We start from the raw sequence: 14,879 nt of genomic DNA, 5'->3' as shown, positions 1-14,879 counted from the left end.
TGACATGGAATAAAAAAATAAAAAAGGAAAAAATTCCTAGACTTCCTTCCTTTAATATATGTATATAAGTATGATAAAAAGCATTGTAAGCATTGATAACTGTTGTTTTTTAAACAATAAGTAAAATCACTTCAACCCCAAAACAACGATATCACATTGGCGCACCACAAAGCAAACTTCTCCAAATGACAAGTGAGGGAGATGTTCCCAATACATGAGTCCTTGTTCTATGCACCCTCGGGTGCACTGGATTCGAACACATCAACCATCCCAATGTTAACTGTCAAACGCGCGTTAACATGGTCTGGTCAGTTCAATCGAACACGAACTAGTTCTAACTTAACCCTACCCACACACCGATTTTTTTCACTGATTTTCCCTAGAGCTTTCCTCCTTCCACTGAACCCTACCCACACATCAAACCATCCTTCCATCGGCGTGACAAGGAGAGTTCCAATGGTTTATCGTCACTAGGCTTCACAGTGAAAGTTCCTCTTACAATAGGAGCCTCACCCATTACAAGAAAATCGGGCAAAGGCGGTGGTATAGAGCTGGCGGTCTTGAAGATCCCCACCTTAGAAAAGAGTAAGGCGGTGGTATAAAATAGACCAACGCCTAGAAAACCAAAATATTCACATGATTATACTAGGCGGCGTTCTTTCCGTCGTTTGTAACATTGACTCGGTCTTAAGGATTTTACATTTAGCCCTCAAGCAACCTATTTTACATCTCCGAAGGATATTTCTCTTTGAAGACCTCCTCTGGCTCTCCACTTTTTCTTCCTCTCTTCCTTTCTTCTCTCTTCTTACTCCCACTCATCTCATCAGAGAATCGAAGCAGAGCTCATTTGAATCAGATTAGAGAATTGTACCTCTTTTTTTTTTAATGGTAAAGCAATAAAAATTTGTTCCACATTTTAACTTTGTTATATCTGTATTTTTTTTCTTCAACGGTAATATTTGGTTTTTTCTTCAATGGTAAACCTTATTGATGAGGGGTGATTTGGCCCAACCTATTCATGTAAGGACACGTGGAAGCAACCTGATGATTGGACATCAACTTTGGCATTCCCTGCCACCTTAGTGAGCCAAGTCACCTCGGTTAGGACCGAGGTCCGAGCAGCTCGTGGTGGCCCGACCTGCCAAGGTGACACGTAGCCAACTTCTAGAAGCAAGCTAGCTGTCTTCGACCTCTTCGGGATCATGCCGCATGTCTGCAGGTCTTATCCTTATCCTGCCCAAATCGGGTAGACTTGATAAGCCTTATCATATAGCACAAAGTCCACCTCCTAGTGCAAAACAGACTCTTAACAGCACGGGCCAAAGATCTCAGAGGTGTTTTGTAAGACTTATGGCAGCTCACCTATATAAGGGCATCAACCCCAGTGACACAAGGTATGCACGATTTATTGCTCACTACCCTACTTGCTATCAAGCTTTCAGCTTGCAAATACTAACTTAAGCATCGGAGTGCCCACACCGGGTAAGCCACCCTGGGCTCTCTAAGCATTGTCTTCTTGTAGTTCGACCGACTAGCTAAGCAACCGACGTCCAAGCTGCCCTCCAGCTGAGAGCATCCAGATCGCGCTCCATCACCTATAGATAGAATCGGTTGTAAGGTTCTTCGGATAAAATCATTTGAAGTGTTCTATACTCTTTTTTAATTTCTTCTTGATTTCTCTTCTCTCTAGTTAAAAGTCGTTTGAAGTTCTTAGGGTTCTCTGTCCACTGCAAAGATGGCAATGGCAATCATGCACAAGAGGCCCTTCGTTTGCCAAGTTCAAGTTTCCTAGTCACCAAAAGATCATTGTCGACATGAAGTGGGGTGGGGTTTCACCAAGTTTAGTCGTATTGATTATCTTAAGTGGAAGTCAGACAACCAAATTGTGCTAGATGGTATTAATGCATGCCAAGCTTCTTGGTTGTCATGGACCTTGTGAAACGTCAACCTGGAAAAGCATTTTTGCCAGTTAGGACATTTTGTTTGCTCTGATTTTTTTTTTGGTATAAATTTTCTCAATGGATTCATGGTTTTAATATCTCCTAGGAATTTTCTTCATGAACTGGACTCAAATTTGCCCTTTATTACTACATCTTGTTTTATTTGACTGGAAAGTATCCATTGGATTTTCATTCACTGTTGATGAGGGCGGATTTGGCCCTCCAAGTAAGTGCAGCCTCTTGACAACTAGACAGCTCGAGATAGCTACAAGCAGCTCATCACCTTCAGGCAGCTCGACACTTACAGGCAGCTCGCCACAGGTAGCTCGACACTTACAAGCAGCTTGGCATAGGTAGGGGCAGTTCGGCACTTACAAGGAACTCGTCAAGGAGCTTGGTAGCTCACCAAGGAGCTCGTCACCAAGGAACTCAGCAGCTCTCTAAGGAGCTCGCCACCAAGGAGCTCGGCAGCTCTCCAAGGAGCTTGCCAAGGATCTCGGCAGCTCACCAAGGAGCTCGCCACCAAGGAGCAAGGCAGCTCTCCAAGGAGCTCACCAAGGAGCTAGGCAGCTCTCCAAGGAGCTCACCAAGGAGATAGGCAGCTCTCCAAGGAGCTCGCCACCAAGGAGGTAGGCAGCTCTCCAAGGAGCTCGCCAAGGAGCTCACCACCAAGGAGCTAGGCAGCTCTCCAAGGAGCTCACCACCAGGTAGACCGGAGCTCATCACCAAGGAGATCCCCACTAGGCAGCTCGGAGCTCATCACCAAGGAGCTCGTCCGAGGCCTCACGAGAAGCATTCTATCTGACAGCCGTACCAGAAGACTGTACCCACGCCTCTCGCCTAACGGCACCATACCTGCCAGCTCTGGTGGTTACTTACTGCCTGACAGAACCGTACCCTACAACGGTTACCTGCACCCACCAGCTCAGCCCCGACAAATAACGGTTGTGGCAGAGAATGAGAGGCGGTTACATGTCAGATCACCAGTATGTAAAGACCTCACCCCACAGGGAAAGGAGGATGAAAGATAGAGGTAACCCCTGCTCTCTAGCTCTCTCATTTCTCTAATATAATCTTCAAGCTCTCTACTATCAGAGTGCTAACTTAGCCATCGGAGTGGCCCCGCCGGGTAAACACCCCCAGGTCCTCTGATTCAGTTCTCATAGGTCCCTCAATTCCCGCCGTCCACAAAGATGAGCAGATCATCTCTCGTAGGGAGGATGGGACCTTCAGCTCCCACCGTCCGCAAAGAGGAGCAGATCATCTCTTGCAGAGGTCAGTCGGGTTGCTCGTCACCAGGTAGATCACCACTAGGGAGCTCGTCACCAGGTAGCTCACCACTAGGGAGCTCGTCACCAGGTAGCTTACCACCAGGGAGCTCGTCACCAGGTAGCTCTCCACCAGGGAACTCGTCATCAAGTAGCTCATCGCCAGGCAGTTCGCCACCACCAAGTAGCCAGGAGCTCATCACCAAGGAGATCACCACTAGGCAGCTTGGAGCTCATCACCAAGGAGCTCGTCCGGGGCCTCACGAGAAGCATTCTATCTAACAGCCGTACCAGAAGACTGTACCCACGCCTCTCGCCTAACGGCACCATACCTGCCAGCTCTGGAGGTTGCTTACTGCCTGACATAACCGTACCCTGCAACGGTTACCTGCACCCACCAGCTCAGCCCCGACAAATAATGGTTGTGGCAGAGAATGAGAGGCGGTTACATGTCAGATCACCAGTATGTAAAGACCTCACCCCATAGGGAAAGGAGGATGAAAGATAGAGGTAACCCCCTGCTCTCTAGCTCTCTCATTTCTCTAATATCATCTTCAAGCTCTCTACTATCAGAGTGCTAACTTAGCCATCGGAGTGGCCCCACCGGGTAAACACCCCCGGGTCCTCTGATTCAGTTCTCATAGGTCCCTCAGTTCCCGCCGTCCACAAAGATGAGCACATCATCTCTCGTAGGGAGGATGGGACCTTCAACTCCCACCGTCTGCAAAGAGGAGCAGATCATCTCTTGCAGAGGTCAGTCGGGTTGCTCGTCACTAGGTAGCTCACCACCAGGGAGCTCGTCACCAGGTAGCTCACCACTAGGGGCCTCATGAGAAGCATTCTATCTGACAGCCGTACCAGAAGACTGTACCCACGCCTCTCGCCTAACGGCACCATACCTGTTAGCTCTGGTGGTTGCTTACTGCCTGACAGAACCGTACCCTGCAACGGTTACCTGCACCCACCAGCTCAGCCCCGACAAATAACGGTTGTGGCAGAGAATGAGAGGCGGTTACATGTCAGATCACTAGTATGTAAAGACCTCACCCCACAGGGAAAGGAGGATGAAAGATAAAGGTAATCCCTGCTCTCTAGCTCTCTCATTTCTCTAATATCATCTTCAAGCTCTCTACTATCAGAGTGCTAACTTAGCCATCGGAGTGGCCCCGCCGGGTAAACACCCCCCGGGTCCTCTGATTCAGTTCTCATAGGTCCCTCAGTTCCCGCCGTCCACAAAGATGAGCAGATCATCTCTCGCAGGGAGGATGGGACCTTCAGCTCCCACCATCCGCAAAGAGGAGCAGATCATCTCTTGCAGAGGTCAGTCGGGTTGCTCGTCACCAGGTAGCTCACCACCAGGGAGCTCGTCACCAGGTAGCTCACCACTAGGGCGCTCGTCACCAGGTAGCTTACCACCAGGGAGCTCGTCATCAAGTAGCTCATCGCCAGGCAGTTCGCCACCACCAGGTAGCCCGGAGCTCATCACCAAGGAGATCACCACCAGGCAGCTCGGAGCTCATCACCAAGGAGCTCGTCCGGGGCCTCACAAGAAGCATTCCATCTGACAGCCGTACCAGAAGACTGTACCCACGCCTCTCGCCTAACGGCACCATACCTGCCAGCTCTGGTGGTTGCTTACTGCCTGACAGAACCGTACCCTGCAACGGTTACCTGCACCCACCAGCTCAGCCCCGACAAATAACGGTTGCGGCAGAGAATGAGAGGCGGTTACATGTCAGATCACCAGTATGTAAAGACCTCACCCCACAGGGAAAGGAGGATGAAAGATAGAGGTAACCCCTGCTCTCTAGCTCTCTCATTTCTCTAATATCATCTTCAAGCTCTCTACTATCAGAGTGCTAACTTAGCCATCAGAGTGGCCCCGCCGGGTATACACCCCCGGGTCCTCTGATTCTGTTCTCATAGGTCCCTCAGTTCCCGCCGTCCACAAAGATGAGCAGATCATCTCTCGCAGGGAGGATGGGACCTTCAGCTCCCACCGTCCGCAAAGAGGAGCAGATCATCTCTTGTAGAGGTCAGTCGGGTTGCTCGTCACCAGGTAGCTCACCACTAGGGAGCTCGTCACCAAGTAGCTTACCACCAGGGAGCTCGTCACCAGGTAGCTCTCCACCAGGGAGCTCGTCATCAAGTAGCTCATCACCAGGCAGTTCGCCACCAGGGAGTTCCATCATCCTCTGAGTCACAGGCTACCTGGGAGTAGGTCAAATAACGAGGTACTTAACCAAAAAATTGGTACATCACAAAAAAAAATTGGTATGTAACCAGCAATGGTCGCATCAATTGTCATTATTAACTCTTAATTTCATCTTGTTTCTGTTAGAAAATTTTATTATATAAAAAAATTTTTAGCCAACTATGTTAGCATTGAGTACTCGATCAATTTATAGGTCTGTAATGGTGTCTTCTCCTCATAAGAGAAAGGGTGTTCTGTTATTCTTTCTTTTTTCCATTATGTTTTCAAGAGGAATAGAAGAGAAAAAATAATGATAATTGAAAACGTTGTGTGGGTTTGGCTGATTTATGCTTTAATTTGTGATAAAATCGAAAGAGGAAGAAGATTTGAAATGGATCTAATTAATGTAAATCTGAGTTGGGGATGATTAGAATTACACTTATGTAAAAGAAAATAAAATTAGAATTTACATTTATCAACAAGTTCCCAATTAAAACTTCTTTGCATATTTGGCAAATAAAAATATTAAATTTCATTAATATTACAATCAAATTCCTTTTTTTTTGCTTTCTTATTAAGAGGTCTGATCCTGTTTTTGTTTTGAATAAAAATTCCTAGGTCATTATAGTAATTATGACACATCTCAAAAATCTTCTCAAATTTCATGCACTAGAGGCTTTCATGATTTGGTAACCCAACTCAAAGTTTTAATAGATGTGAGTTATTTTAATGTGTAATGTCAAACATCTTCTCGTGATGAATTCTATGAATTTATATTTTAATTATTGGGTAAAGGACTTCAACCTCCCCTGAGTTTTGTATTAAATACTAAGTCCTCCCTTATTAAATGCTTAGTTATTATATCTAATGGAACAGTTTAAAAAGAAAAATATGGTCCTTTCCAGTTCAAATAACATCAGTTAGCTTTTAACCCCTTCTTAACTTTATAATGTCTAGTTAATTAACTTAATTACTTGACACCAAAAACCTTTTTGTAAAGAAGCCTCCGCTTCTTCTCAGTCAATGGGCTTCTCTCTAGTGAAAGGTCTCTGATTTTTTTTTTAATCTATAATTCTGAATTTTTTAATCCATTTTCAGACATGATAAAATTGAATTCTGAAAAGTTCATGCAAGACCATTACATGTAGATTAGTTTGAATCTCTAATATGTAATTGTCTGTAATTAGAAATTTCTCCTAGCCAATATGCCAAAAATTGGATGTTTTCATGTTATTGACCATAGATGTTGCTCCAAAAACTGTTTAAGAAGCCAAATCCAATGCAAGATCTTGTGGTAAACCAGCAACTATTCCTCCATTAGATAAAACATCTATTGCAAGGTATATCTAAGCAATATCACTTCCACTCAAACCATGAACTGCATCAAACAATTTCTCATCAGCATTCCATATCTTTCCAATTGTCCCAAGCAAATTAGCTATCAGTTTGCCATCTTCTTTTGTAATGTCTTCTTCCAAATTTCTGATTACTCAACGATTCAAAGAGTGTACCCATTCATAAACCATAATTGTATTGGAAATGTGCTTGAATAAAAAATCATTTGGTCCACTAAAGGTGAAAGTATAAATGCAGATAAGAGAAGCAGTTGGTTTATGTATACAAAGCTAATATGTTCTTAATCTATAATAGGAGAATACTGACTTACTAATACATCATGCTAAAACATCCTGGTAAAGTGAATTATGCTAAATTGACATAAAACTTCCTATAATCCTTTTTTTCTACCCCACAGGTTTCCTTTCTTATTCTAGGAGATCTTTGAACCAAAATTCCTCATTACATCAAGGTCATAATTATTTGATTTATTGGCTTCTGTGGATGGTTTTTATTTCCTGTTCATCTAAAAATATGTAAAAGATTAGATGGTTAAGAATCACTCAATTGGATCAACTACAGAGAAGGATCTCCTAGGTATGGTACATTGAATACACCATCCATTTGGATGTTGATCCTTGGTTCCTGACTACTTTGATGCATGAGTAAAGCAGAGCCAAAGAGAATGGCTTGATTTAATCTTCTTGACCTGATTTCTCCCAATCCCAACTATTTTGATAAAGTTAGAGAAACTACTACTATTGTCAACCTGTAGTGCTAAAGTAAGGTATATACATGAAATTTATGTCTGTGTTCTTTTAGTTTTTGGACTTTAATGGTTTAATATGTCATGCTTAGTCTCATAACCTTTTATTTCTTGGTAGAAAGGTTGAACCTGAAAGATGGTAGTGAATACAACTATCTTAAGCAAAGTGGTTGTTTGATAATTGATGATGTGGATGATGCAAAGAAATTTCACAGGTTGATGGTAATGTGAAAAATAGCATGTTTCTGTTACTATGCATACTAAATACCAAATTTCCAATTTAACTTGTGCTATCTAAGTTTCATAATGCTACAATTCTGTTTTCATATTTCTTTGTTTGATCAGGAGGTCATAGACATCATTAAATTTCCCAAAGATGATCAAGGGAATATATTTGCTTGCAAATATATTGATAATGAAAATCATGTGGATGTGGTGGGAGATGATGGTAATGTCGATATAATTTGTTTTTTAATGGGTCCTTAATTATTTGTTAATTTTTCAAATATATGTTAACATGTTGATGTTCTTTTGGAGGATCTTTCCTTTTCGATTTCTAATTTTATTAATAGGCTCTTTTATAATTTGTTAGTGGGCAATTTGTGTTTGAACTCAACCTAGGTACAGATAGTGCATATTAGAACTCTTGGATGTTTGTTAAACTTGTTAAACTGACCAATTCAATCATACCAAAGCTTGAAATGTGTGGTGCATATTTATTAGGCGTTTTCTTCCAAGGAATTGGAATGAGGGTCCCAAAGTTGCATTTTCCCTATTATGTGATCTCTTTCCTTTTCCCTCTACTCTTGCAAATGCTTATTTTCACTTATTCCTATTAGTTATTAAATTATTTTTGTGTATGATTTCATGCATTAAGGTGCATCTGTTTGTGATCTCATGTGCTTATGCAGAACAAAAAAGTTTTTTTTTTCTTTTTTAAAGATAGGTAGGACAACAAGGTTTAAACCTTCGTTTCAACATAAATGGTGAAAGCTTTGCTTTCTTCCCGTCTCCATCCTCTCCACTCAACTAGTAATAAGAAAAATAAGCCACTCAGGTGGTGATAAAAACGAAGGGCTATTTTGAGGTGTGCCATGACTTGGTTGGAGAATACTTGAAGCACTATATTTGGCAACTTTTAATGAACTCTACACATATCATTTGATAGGGGACATCTGATTATATCTTTACTGTGCAGAATGATGTTTATCTTTGTTCCTTTCTTACACAGCTATGGAGGTTGAGTTCACGAAATCTCAGATTGTTATTATAATCCCAAGAATTTTTTCTATGCATGGTGAATAATTTTGTTCCTTCTCTTTTCTTTTTCTCGACCCTGCCTTTGGTCCTTTGGTTGATCTCTTCCTCAGTTCTCATGAATTTGTCCGCGAGCTTGAGGAATTCGGCCACGGTCGCGGGCTGGCTAGCTACCATGTGCCATTTGAACTCCTTGTGCGTTACTCCTCTCTTGGCCGCCGTGAGCTATACCGCGGGGTCTAATCACGGAATCTGCAAGCACGCTTCATTGAACCGCTTGATGTAGCCCCGGATGGATTCTCCTTCTCTCTGGACTACTCCGAAGATGCTTTCCTCAGTTCTAGGGCACCGCTTGCTGGTAACGAAGTGTGCGGTGAAGACCTGCACGAACTGGGTCTAGCTTCTTATTGACCCGGGTACTAGGTTCCTGTACCAAGTGCAGGCCATCCCCCCTGAAGGTGGTGCCCTAACGAGGTGCATTTGGGACTGGAAGGCATCGACGTGGTCGTTGGGGTCAAAGGACCCATCATACTTGTCCAAAGGTGGGAGCTTGAAGTCTTTGGGCATGGGGACTGCCAAGAGTTCTGATGCGAGGGGGGAAGGAATTGAGAGAATCGAAGCAGCTTTTACCTCATCCGAGCTCGTCTCTTCCTTACCTCTGAGCTGGGGTAGGACACAGGTGGCAGTTCGGCAACTTCGCCGGCGCCTTCATTGTTGAGTGGGCCTAGTACTGGCGCTGCTGGCCTTTGTGTTGCCGAGCTCGATGGGCCCAAAATGTTGGTAGTTTGCTGCTAGGGCGCTGAATCGGTTCTCTGTGAGCAGGAACTCGGGCTTGGAGCGCCGAGGTGCTAACTTTGCGGGCAAGGTTCCAGACCCGCCTGCGAGCTGCGAGGTGGGGGTGATTTTCCTTTCCCTTCGGTCTGGGGATGAGGCCTGGCTGTTAGGGGGGTTCTGGAGTTGGGAGGCTTCTCCTCGGTGAGGGCGTCCACCTTGAGGGGAGGCCTTAACCGGCTTTGGAGCAGGGTGCCAAGGTGGAAGTAGTGACTGGTTCAGGGGTAGTTGGGGGAACTGCTGCTGATAGTGATGTTGAGAGAGGTGGTGTAGTACTTGGTGCTGTTGGAGTTGATACTGTTGGAATTGTTGCATTTGGGCTTGCATTGCCCGCATGCATTGCATCAGGTCGTCAAACTGGTTATGGCGGGTCGCCAGGGGGATAGCAGTTGGTTCAGTAAAGGTTGTTTCGATAGGGAGTGGAAAGGGGACATTCATGGCGGGAAGGTTTATGGGCGCCACTGTTCATGGTGCATTCAGGCTGGGGATCCCATCCACTGGAAGGGGGATGGTGAACTGCCCGATGCACACCACGGGGACTTGAAGTTGTTCCCCGGTGGTGTTCATCTCCGTGCCACATCCGGCGTTGCTGGAAGAAGCCATGAGTGTTGGGGTTTTTGGAGAAAAAAGAGGTTATGAGAATTTTAGAGGGAGGCTTTTGGAAGCGATTTCCCACAGATGGTGCGCAATCCGGCTGGTCTTAGCTGTCAACGACCTTGCCTCTGACTAGAGCAATAGGGAGCTTGAAACGGAGAAGATGAGGAGTCTCCGGGGAGGAACCTGGTGAGATTGCTCCGAAGCTCAAGTTAGTATTCTCTCGAAGGCAAGATAAAACCAAATGGCGCAAAGTTCACATACCTCGTTCTTGGGGGGTAGGGAGCCTTTTATAACCACCTCGCGCACTCACTCCTAAGCTTATGTCAGGTCGGGTATGATTATCTCTGCGCTCCTGCCAGTTCGGGTGTCATCACCTCTACTGGGACAGAACCGCCACTACTCTCTTTGTTGAGCCGTCTCTGCTACTGGAGATGGCGGTGGCAGGTGGCGGTGGCAGGTGGTTGTTGAAGTGCGGCTGTCAAGTGTCAGATCCCAAGTCAGTCAGGTGCGCCGCCCCGGGGTACGGGCTTCCTCGGTGTCAGGCATGGTACGGTTGTTCAGTTTGGCATCCTAGAGTCGAAGTGCTGGAGTGGTGAGCGAGGTGAAGTCTTGAGTTCGGATAGAGGCGTGTCCCAAACTGCCATGGGGCAGGGCAGTTCGGGTCGTTGCCCTTTGTGCTTGTAAGGCTCGGGGCTTAAGGGAGAGCTCGGGCTCCTTACGGGGAGTTCGGGCTCCTTGTAGGGAGTTCAGACCGTTGGTTCCTCCTTTCGGAGCTCGCGTCTTGGGCGTGCTGTCGTGCCGAGCTGTTGCCTTCGCCACGCGTCGAGTGGTTACGAGGTCGGGCCAAATCTTCCTTCATCAGAAGGTATTGTGATTCAATGTATTGAATGTACAGATATTTATAGAGAATTAGTCGGGCCCATATATAGGACATTCCAAATGGGCGTATGATTTAATTGTTTTTAGATGAAAATATGTAGTAGGTCTCTTATCAATTTCTTACAAAAAAAAAAGAAAGAAAAACGTTTTAATCAAATGAAACTCTCTATACACAAATTTTGTTTATCATGAGTATGAGAACCATCATTTTATCTAGCTGATTGAATCACAAATAACTTGTAATGGGAGAAACAAATATCCTATGTCGTATTTATTAATTATTAGATTCACCTAAATTACCAAAATTATAAAATTTGACTTACCTAAATTACCAAAATTAGTTTTCTAAATAACCAAAATTACATTAATTAAATTACTAACATAAAAAAATTTATTTATCAAAAATTACAAATTTTGGGAAAATTCATATACAATTTACCAAAATTTATATAACAAAATGAATAAAAAATTTAGTTTCCCATATAACAAAATTAATCAACAGAGTTAACAAAATTAATGTACAAAAATTAACAAAACTATACTTTCAAAAACTAGTAATTCACCAAAATTAATAAACTAATAATTTTCCTAAATTACCAAAATTATTTATTCATAAATTAGAAAACAATAATAATCTTTGGTTAACTAATTCTTAAATTACAAAAATAAATAAAAACTAATTTAATGAAATTAATTTCAGGAATATACCAAAATTTTACAAAGTTGCAAAAACTAACTTACCTAAATTACCATAATTAATTTTCCAAATAATCAAAATTAATATAACAAAATGGATCAGAAATTTAATTTTCCATATTGCAAAATTAATCCCCAAAATTAAAGTATACAAATTACCAAAATGAGATAAATTACTTCACTTGAATAAATTAATAATTCAACAAAATTAGCAAAATTAATAAATTAATAATTTCCTATAATTACCAAAACTATTAATTTATAAATTAGAAAAATAATAACTTTTTGTTAATATTAATTTACCAAAATCAGTTTAGTGAAACTAATTTTTTGAAATATACCAAATTTAACAAAATTGACAAAATTAGTTTATTATTGTTCATTACAAAAATTAATTAGTAGTTTATGGTAAATTATTATTTTACCAAAATTACGAAAATGAATCTATTGGAATTAATTTTCAGTATTTTTTTTCTAATCTTTATTAATTTACCAAAGTTACCAAAATAAATTACCTAATTTGTCAAAATTAATTAGAAATATAACAAAATAAATTACAAAATTAATTTCTAAATCTCCAAAATTACTACAAATTAATTTTCATTATCTTAGGAGAAGCTAGCAACGTGTGTGATAGTTTAGAAGTATAATCTAATTATCTTCCTTAAGAGGCACGATGGAGAAGGTTTGTTGAAAGGAGAGTGGAAGTGGTATGGAATTTTAGGGGAAAAATGTGGGATATAGTTTTCTAATTAATATGAGAGAGAGGATAATGGTTGAAATTTTAGGAGCAAAGTGATTTTATAGCTCTTTAAAAATTAAGAATATTCAAAAAAATCCAAAAAATTAGAATGGGAATTATGGAAGAAGTTTTGAAAGAGAATTGAATTATATGGGGATTGATTTGCCTTGTATATATACTAGTAGGGACCCGTGCGATGCACGGAAAAATCTGAAAGATTGAATAATTTTATTTACTATTAATTAATTGATAAATTAATAATCAAAATTTGTTGTTAATTAATTAAAATTATTTAAAGTTATTTTTAATATTTAAAATTTTAATAATTGTATTTTTCATTTATTGTTGATTTAAAGAAAATAATTGTTGTTAATTTAATATGAACAAATATTTTTAATAAATATAATTTTATTAATCATTTGTAGTAATTTTAATAATTATCATTATTTTCTTTAATGATCCCCACCTTTATTAATCATTCTTTAATGATCCCCGTTGGAACGACAACGGGGTGGGTTCGGGGTAGGTTACCCCATCCTTGTCCCCACCTCGTAGGCAAGACATTGTACCCGATCCCCACCTTGTCCCCAATGTTAGGCGGGTTCAGGGCAAGGCACCCACTCCTCATCAAGGATGGGGAATTCTCAAATTTTCTCTGCTACGTTCCGATCGCCACCTCAACTCAATATTCAATTTGATGGCAAAAATGATCAAAAGGATATACTAGTATCAACCACATGGTAAATTTCTAAAAGTACACTAAATTGTGTTTAATTTTCAAAAATGTAATTTTATGAAAATTTTGGAAAATTTATTACATTTGTGTAATTTTGAAAATCCATTCATTTTTTTTAATTTTTATTAAATATTTTATTTTATTTTTAAATGGTTTACTTACAATATTCCACTAATTTATCTTATATTTTCTAATATAAACTAATCAATAATTTCCTTTTTCCAATACTATAGCAATTTATCTTAATAATTTTTGTAATTATTGGTTCAAATTACAGTTTTCCGTTTCCCATACTCATTTATCGTTAGTAGCCTTCAATAATTTATAATGAAAATTACGTAATTTTTCAATATTTTTCCAAAATCTATCAAATGTGATAAAATTTCCAAAATATCCTAATAATTTTCAAAAGTTATTTAATGCATTTTAAATAAACTTTCAAAAATTTTATATCTTTTAATTTCCAAAATGTTATTTTACGAAAATGTAGTTTTATGAAAATTTTTGAAAAATTTATTACATTTATGTAATTATGGAGATTTATTGAAAATTATTTTAAATTGCTATTAAATATTTATTTTTATTAGGTAGTTTACTAACAAAATTACACTAAATTATCTTTTATTTTCCAATATAAATTAATTAATAATTTCATTTTCCAACATTATAATATTTTATTCCCCCATCTGTATTCGGTTATTAACTATAATAATAGCATTAACTAAAATTTTATACTTTTTGATAACTATTAAATATAATTCTCAATTTTATAGAAATTAGTTAAAGAGTTTTCAATTTCTATAAAATGTTGTTAATTAACAGGGATATAATAATATTTACCCAAAATACTTTAGAAAGTCATGATGAGTTAATTAATAACAATATTTATTAATGTTTGGTAATTTACTAATTGTACTAATAAGAATATTTAATTTTTGGTAATTTGCTAACCATGTTTATTAACTTTTGGTAATAACACTATTTAATACTCATTAAATATGGGTTGGATTAATTATTAGCCGTATTTAATTATTTATTAATTAATATGAATATTTTAAACGAGGGAATGGATATAAACTGGGGGAGAGATTTTAGTGTGCAACTATAGCCAATAGTATCATAATGGATTTAAGCATGGCAGTAAGCAAGAAGGTCTCCTTATAATCGACTCCTTTGAGAGTGTAACATTTCGTTACAAGTCAAGTTTTATAGGTCTTAACCTTTCCATCAAGGCCCTTCTTCCTCTTGTAGATCATTTTGTAACCAATTGCTTTGACCCTAGAGGGCAAGTCTACGAGAGTCCAGACTCCGTTGAATTTCATTGAGTCCATCTTGACTTTCATAGCATTTATCCACTTCAAGGAGTCTATGTCTATCATAGCTTCCGTACAAGTCACAGGATCTCTCTCACTGTCTATAACTTCAATCAAATAACTTTCTTGATCATAGACAAAACGTATTGGAGGTTTAAAAGCCCAAGTAGATCTTTTAAGTTGGGTGTTGCTATCTAGAATTTATGGATTATTTCCCACTACTCCTGAGCTCTCTTCATCAAGAACAACTTTTTGATAATGATTGTTCAAGATGTAGTTTTCCTCTAAGAAGTGGACATTTTGACTAACAAAAACATTTTCTTCT

Source organism: Nelumbo nucifera, chromosome 1 (genome assembly GCF_055504915.1).
Source record: "Nelumbo nucifera cultivar China Antique chromosome 1, China Antique-T2T, whole genome shotgun sequence".
NCBI classification, from domain to species: domain Eukaryota; kingdom Viridiplantae; phylum Streptophyta; class Magnoliopsida; order Proteales; family Nelumbonaceae; genus Nelumbo; species Nelumbo nucifera.
This window is presented reverse-complemented; position numbering follows the sequence as displayed.